Raw genomic sequence first — 7064 nt, 5'->3', positions numbered from 1 at the left:
GTCGGGTAAGCTCACCCTGTATTGGTGGTAGGAGATATACACACACTCTCGTAAATATAGATATTTAATAACGGTGGAGAGAGTGAACGCGACGAGGGTAACGCGAGAGGGGCGTTGACAAACGGGCTGCGGTGGGGGGGAACGGTGAATATGGAGGGGAGAAGGGCGGCAAAGAGGAAAGTTGAAAAGGAGGGAGGGTAATCGGCGTAAAAATTATACCCCGTGCAAACTGGCAAACGCAAAGAGGAGATACGTGCCGGCTACCAAAGGCTATGTGGTTGAGCTTGCAGCTTAAAAGGGCAGGGAAGTTTGCTTCGCCAAAGTGGTTGTACCGCTGCACACCGATTGTTGCCTCAAACGCCTACAATCTCGACCGCTTTGATATTCCCATAGTTTCCTCTTTTTCATCGAAATTTTTTTTCAACCATTCTTGATCATTGTAGATGTAATAATTCGGTTCAACGTTAACCTGCACAGCTGCTACGAGAAGATGTTTTGTCATAGCTGTCTGTTTGTACGGAATTCTAATACACATTGCGTAACAAGAACTCTGTTTGCTCTTGTTAAATGGAGACTTATTTGGCAATTTCATATTTCTATCTGTGAGAAGGTGACTCGAGAGATACTGGGACTCATTGTTTCTCTTCTTTTCTTTAATGACTCGGGCATTTTTCGATCATCTCAAGAAAAAAAAAAAAAATTTAGGTGTACATCTTGAAAATAACTGTGAATAAATCAGAACGAATTCGGCAGTCAATTGGTATCGTAATACGTAACGGTACGTGAGATTTTGCTCGGTAAGAACGTCAAACGTACACATGTGCTCGAAATATTTGATCAAGTAGGTATTGAATGACGTGGTAAACATGGGGCATCATTGTCACAACGAAACGCGAGTGTGTGTTCAAGTGGTGGATGTCGCGTCGTAGTTGATTTTTTTTTTCTTTTCTTTCATTTCGTGGTTAAATGGATATGTACATAGCTGAGTGGGATGAAAACGCGTACCTGTATTCGATTGAAAAGCGCGCGTCAACCGGCAGTCGCAATTTATGGTCTCGACTCTTCGGGTATATATGTATAATATACCTATAGCTTGTTCGATCAACGTCGCAAAGGACGAAAATTTCAAGCCCGTATTTTCGGTCGACGTTGGAAGAAGAAGAAGCCCACTTGAGGCACCCCCGACGCGAGATTAATCGGCCATATCTGTTTAAGCGATCAGAAAATAAAAAAAGAAGTAAAGTAAAAGAAGAGGGATGAAAAGAAGCACGACGTGGACGAGCGTATGATTGCCCGTAACGTGTAACTTACAGTCGAAAGCGACTTATTTCACAGGTACATCGAACTCCGTGTGTTTTTTTTTTTTTTTTTTGTTCACCTATACACGTCCGCGGAGTTTCAGGGTACGTCTATATATCTACCGAAAAGCATCGTAACGCGGGGAACAACTTGACCTTGGCTGATTCACGCGTAGCTGGGCTAACGCAAAATCGAATCGCGTTACTTCCACCGCCTGGATTTCCTAAAGCCGGGTTTACACGGTTTATACTTACCCTACCTTATACAGATTATTGTCTAAAGCCAACTACACCGCCCGCTCTACGACTATATCCCTGCAAAGATTTTGCTTAAATAGTTTCGCTATACACAGCTGTATCTGAATGCACACGCCACGGAAACATAAGTGCGCGAGATGCACTTCCTGAAACAAATCGTGAGATATTCGCTCGTTTGCCCGGATTGCTACGGTAGACGGTGAACTTTGCACACTTTGGCACATATTTGCGAACCGCTGAAAAAACAAGTGTGGCGTAGCTCCGGTTCATTGGTCTGCGCTGCGATATCGACGAGAGTTATTTTCCAAACTTCCTCGGTCGCGAGGTTTTTCAAATTCTCGAGTCGTCGTCCCTCGTCCGAACCGAGTCGCAGTGTCATTTGCGACGATATACCATTTGTGAATTCAAAGTCGGCGGAAAGGAGCGGGGGGGCAGGGGGGGCAGGGGGGCAGGGGGTTGGGATCGGAGAACGAATGGTACGGAGTAACTCGACGGTGTAAAACCGGCTCCTGCAGCACGCTGCCGTCCTAAGCGAAGCGTAAGGGATGAAGGGAGGCGAAACACCCGAGAGCTGACAAGGGAGGAAAAGGGCGACGCGCGTACACGGGGGATGCAGCATAAGCGGCAACCGCCGACGTTGAGCGGCAGTGGCGGCGGCAGGAGCCACGAGTACAGTGGGGCTATACCCTTCGGTAGGAAAAGCTCGGAGCGAGTGACTCACCCCTAGCGCATTCTACCGTTCATAACGCGAACTGCCAACCACCCCTCGGTGGCACCCCCGAAATATATTTCGCACACGGAAAAGGGGGACCGATGCCAATTATATTTTAATATCTCCTAGCGCTACTGTATTTATATAGCCACATAGAACCCCGCGGAATACCGAGCTTCAATTATAGAAATCCTTGATTATCGAGAGCTCACTTTGTCCAAATGTTTGCACCGGATATAACGCGCGAACAACAATTTTTTTTTCCCCGTTTACCTCATCGTCTTGACATACCTGTACACGTAAATTCGTAAAACGTATGCCCACATGCGCCGTTCGTCATCGCTCAACAGCTGGTCCTCGACTATTTATACTCACATATTGATACGAGTGTGTAGATTGTTATAAACTTTATATTACGCCGAAAAGTTTTTTTTTTTTTTTCTATCTCATCAACGTACGCAAACGCTTACGAATTCGATATAACATTATACACGTGAATTGTGTAAAGTACACGCACGTACAGCTGTTGAGCCAACGATAAGCGTAACGACCTTTAAATCGAAAATAACTTATATCCACGCTACGCATGATATGTGCGGCAACCTGATCATGAACCGCGTAACGATCGTTCGTTATAATCGTTCGTACGTGTTGACATCTATTTTCCATTTCCTTGAGGATTTTTTTTGTTCCACGATATGATTGCGAACTATACCGTTCACGCTCGTAGACGGTGTCGCGTAGATATCCTTGGCTGAAATAAAAACGATCGGAGATTTTTCCCTTTTATACATTCGCGTTCGAAAGGGCCGTTTAAAAAAGGCGCATGCGCCCACCCCTGTTTTAAATCTGAGGTGAGCGCCCCCCAGTGTGTATTCCGCATCGCTGAGCATTTCCACCATTCAGAATCGATGATGTCACGTGAGGGGTTTTGGTATCCCGGCAAGGGATCGCGAGAGCGTGAGGTGGGGACGAAATCTCCGTTCCGATTGGCGGATACGCGCGTCCACCCCGTACCTCGACTCCCAAAAGGGTGGTCGCAGCGTGCCCTTTTCCCCGCTCCCGTCCCGTCCCTTTCCCTTTCCCTTTATCCACCCCGTGTCTGCTAGTCAGTCTACGCGCGATGTAAGTCCCAACCTGACCCGAGAACTGAAAAGCAGCGCGATATGCCCGTGAACGGGATCGCGGTCCTCGTAGGTAACCCACGTTGCTCCCACCCCTGTTTCTGGCCACCATCCCTCCCCGCCCCTCAACCCTCCTACTAAACACGAAACCAAGCCCCGTCCCCTCGCTCCTCTCGGTCCTCGTCCTCCTCTTTCACGCTCGGCCCACCTCCTCCTACTTCCAACGCTTGCACCACCACCACCACCGCCGCCACAACTACCCACCCCACGTAAAACTGGAAGAGCTTTTGCGAGCTCTCAAATCCTAAAGACCATCGCGCGCGCCCAAACGTAGAGCACCTCCGTCGAAAGAGCTGCTGGAACGTTACCGACGCCGTGCCACATCTACTGTCGCCGTGAGCGCACGCGGTACACATCGAATTAAAACCGCTCCGGCACCTTGGTTTTCGCTTAGTTTTTGGACGCTGACAGTGCGGTATCCATCTATATGTATGTGCATCCGGATTTATACACACGTAAAATATAAACGCATTCGACGCTCGAAATTTATACGGATCAGGAAAAAGACAAATTATTGCCGAGATGATGATTTGACGAAAATTTTTCATGACAATTTCACCGAAACACAAAACACACAAGCACACACACACGCGCATTTAAAAATAAAAAAAAAACCTAACGTGCCTCGCGTCCATTGGCGAATTTATCACCAGAGTACGTAATTAATAAACTAAACGTATTAGACAAATAAATTATCGTCAATTTAGAGAATTCGACGATCCGCAAGGGTTCGAAATAATTTCAAGGAAAAATCTTAATCCTTCGTTCCCCAACAGTGATTAAACGAGTGATGTTAAAAATTGACAGCCAAGTTTTAATATATATTGTGGAATATAATTGATGGTTTTTATTTTCTTTCCGTTATTTACTTTTTTTCGTTTTCTTCATAATTCGTCGTCGTCGTCGGTATACGGGGTTTTTTTAACGTAACTTCGTAAATGAACCGGAGTTCGAGCACGAGCTTCGTGCCCTATGCACCCTTACGGAAGAACGAGAACATTTTACCCGCGGAATATGGTTCACATATGAAAATACAGGCGTTTATCATTTACGATTATTTGAAAGTTGCTCGATTAAACTGTGCAACTTTGCTATAATACACGATTATATCTCATGTGTATTGTAAGCTAATTATCAAGTTCGTCTCAACCGAGTCTGTGGCGCTGTTACATGAACTGTCAATCGCTCAGCAGCTGATGGGACCCTTACATCGCGATTGACTTCCACCCCGAGAACGATACATAGAACAATTTTTCCTTTTTTCCTCAAAATATTTAACATCAATAACTAAAAACAGTGCAAATATACATCCGTCGTAAGGACTGCCGAACTCACGGTAGACATACGACTAGAACTACTTAATAAGGCAAGTGGTAATTGTAAGCAGTGAAAAAGGACTTATTCGACGGCCGACGGGAGAGCAATATTGGTAAGCCTATACGATCGCTATTTAAGAATTTTTCATTTTTTTAAATAATCCAAAACCTATTCCAACATTCAATTTTTAACAAATTATTATTTTATCAAAACCGGAAGCGGCGAATTCACCCCATGCATAATCCAACCGATGCACCCCGCGTTGTGTCCAAAGCTCTACATCTGCAATTAATTTTTCTACGATAAAACGCTAGCTTTTTTTCATCAGAATTCGCTGATTATCGGTGTTTTTTTTTTTTTTTCTTTTTTTCTCCTCAACGACGAATCGCGATATGCGAGTAGATCACACGTATGAATTTGATTTGTACCCATCCTGTGTGTGCGTGTGTGTGTGTGTGCGCAACGCGGCGACAGAAAGCGCAGAGAGGAGGAGGAGGGAAGCGAGAAGAAGGAATCGAACCGTAAACAGATTTGACGCGCGTACAATCAGCGACGCGTGATTTTGAACGCGGGGGTAGCGTGTATACGGTACGCGGTATATGTATACAGTTATATATGGTACGAAGAGCGGTGGTTGCTATTGTGGCAAAACGATTTGCAACACAAAAGGAAGCGACGTTAGTCTCAGCCGTAGAGTTACGAGCGTATCGAATCAACAAGCGAACCTTACCGGGGTAAAAGTACGGGGAAAAGACGGGAAATTTATACACGAATCGAACAATGCAACGAGAAAATTTATCCGAAGGGAGGAAACGAGTTTCCGCGTATTTTAACGTTCAGCCGAAAAATTAGCGGCTCTTCGTCCCGGCGTAGACGTCTCCGCTCGATTAATTACCAAAATTTGTTCGCGGTGTGATCGCATCGGAACTTCGATCGAGTTCCGTCGTTCGCGACGATGTGGTATGCTGAGAGGACATATGTACTTCGATAAGTAAAAATTATTATCCATGAGGAGTTTGCTCCAATTTTTTTCATTCGCGTCATAATCGAGGAGCGCGAGCGGAATTCACGCGATTTTAATCATCATCATCGGCGTCGGTGCGATTCTTGTTATTTGATTTTTTTTTTTTTTTGAAACGGAGAACCGAACAACGACGAACGAACAAACGTAAGAAAGGAAAAAAAAAATAAATAAATAAACAAGCGTGCGAGTGAGCATCGAACAATAGACGGAATAATAGAAAGCACTTCTAATTGCGTTTAACGCCTTGACGCCCTCGGAGGTAGTGAGCTTTTTGTGCGGACTTACAATTAGAATTATACTTCGGACCGGATTCTGTTGTACGCGTAAAGCTTGAGGCGGGTTTTTCCTCTCTGATTTTTTTTTTTTTTTTTTTCTTCTTTCCACCTGCACCAGGAAAATCTCGAGTCTCTCGTTAATCACGCCCGTCGCAAGATTTATGCAAATCGACCGAATCGTACGCATGGCGTGCGAATATAATAACGAACCGAGCGAGCCTCTATATATTCCCACCACATATCGCGGCGTTTGCTTATTTCGAATCCAAATTCGCGAGAATATATCTGCGACGATACAACGAGCGAGTGATATTCACGCTTTTCCCCACATTCGTCTGAACGCAGCTGATGCACTTATCACGGTGTAGTTCAAAGGGGTAATACGTAATAACAAGACGAACAATTACGAACAGGTGACATAACGCGAGAGCGAGAAATAAAAAGTTGCTGCATTCGAGGGACGAGGAACAACGGGATGCCCCGTACAAAAATATCGCGCATACGTACGAGTAGCTGCTGTTTGCGAAATAATTATAATCGCTCTGTGCAACCCGTTAGGTGATAATTGAGCAGGTGTCATTAACGTTATTATTATAATTTTCCATTTTTAACGGCGCGGGGTATAACCGTGCGGGCCCGGGCTTATTTTTTCTTCAACGCATTTCATTCATCGCAACCCCTGCACAGGTATGCGTAGAGATTATAATAACTCCTGCACCAACAAAAGTCGCGACTCTTCCACCACCGCGTTCGTAAAAACATTTTCAAATCATCATCGTCGCCGTGTGTTGCGCAAAAGCCGCAACGAGATGAACGGACAAAAAGGGTGAGAACTTCTATTTTTTCATCCTCCGATCAAAAAATTGCTCAGGGTCAATCGAATTACACGGATCCGATCGGTACAATGGTGATCGAAGGAAAGAAAGTCGCGCGTCGTATTCATTTCGCCAATGTTATCGTTCCGCTGCAGGGGTGGTAAAAAAAAGCTCGGAAAGT

The 7064-nt window shown here is 45.1% G+C and overlaps 1 protein-coding gene across 5 annotated transcripts in view; it reads left to right on the top strand.

The window, feature by feature from the left end:
* Positions 1-2033: 2033 nt before the first annotated feature.
* LOC105692891 (paired box protein Pax-6-like) overlaps positions 2034-7064 on the top strand; it is a 58041-nt gene continuing 53010 nt past the window's right edge. The window contains exon 1 of one of the 5 annotated variants that reach the window (XM_048654987.1): positions 2034-2248. The gene's annotated coding sequence lies outside the window, so the exon portion shown is untranslated. Of the gene's footprint in view, positions 2249-2273; positions 4882-7064 lie in introns of those variants that run through there. The other 4 variants (XM_048654989.1, XM_048654986.1, XR_007278342.1 and 1 more) reach the window with 4 other exon arrangements.

The sequence above is a fragment of the Athalia rosae genome, chromosome 5 (genome assembly GCF_917208135.1).
Source record: "Athalia rosae chromosome 5, iyAthRosa1.1, whole genome shotgun sequence".
NCBI classification, from domain to species: Eukaryota; Metazoa; Arthropoda; class Insecta; order Hymenoptera; family Athaliidae; genus Athalia; species Athalia rosae.
This window is presented reverse-complemented; position numbering and strand designations above follow the sequence as displayed.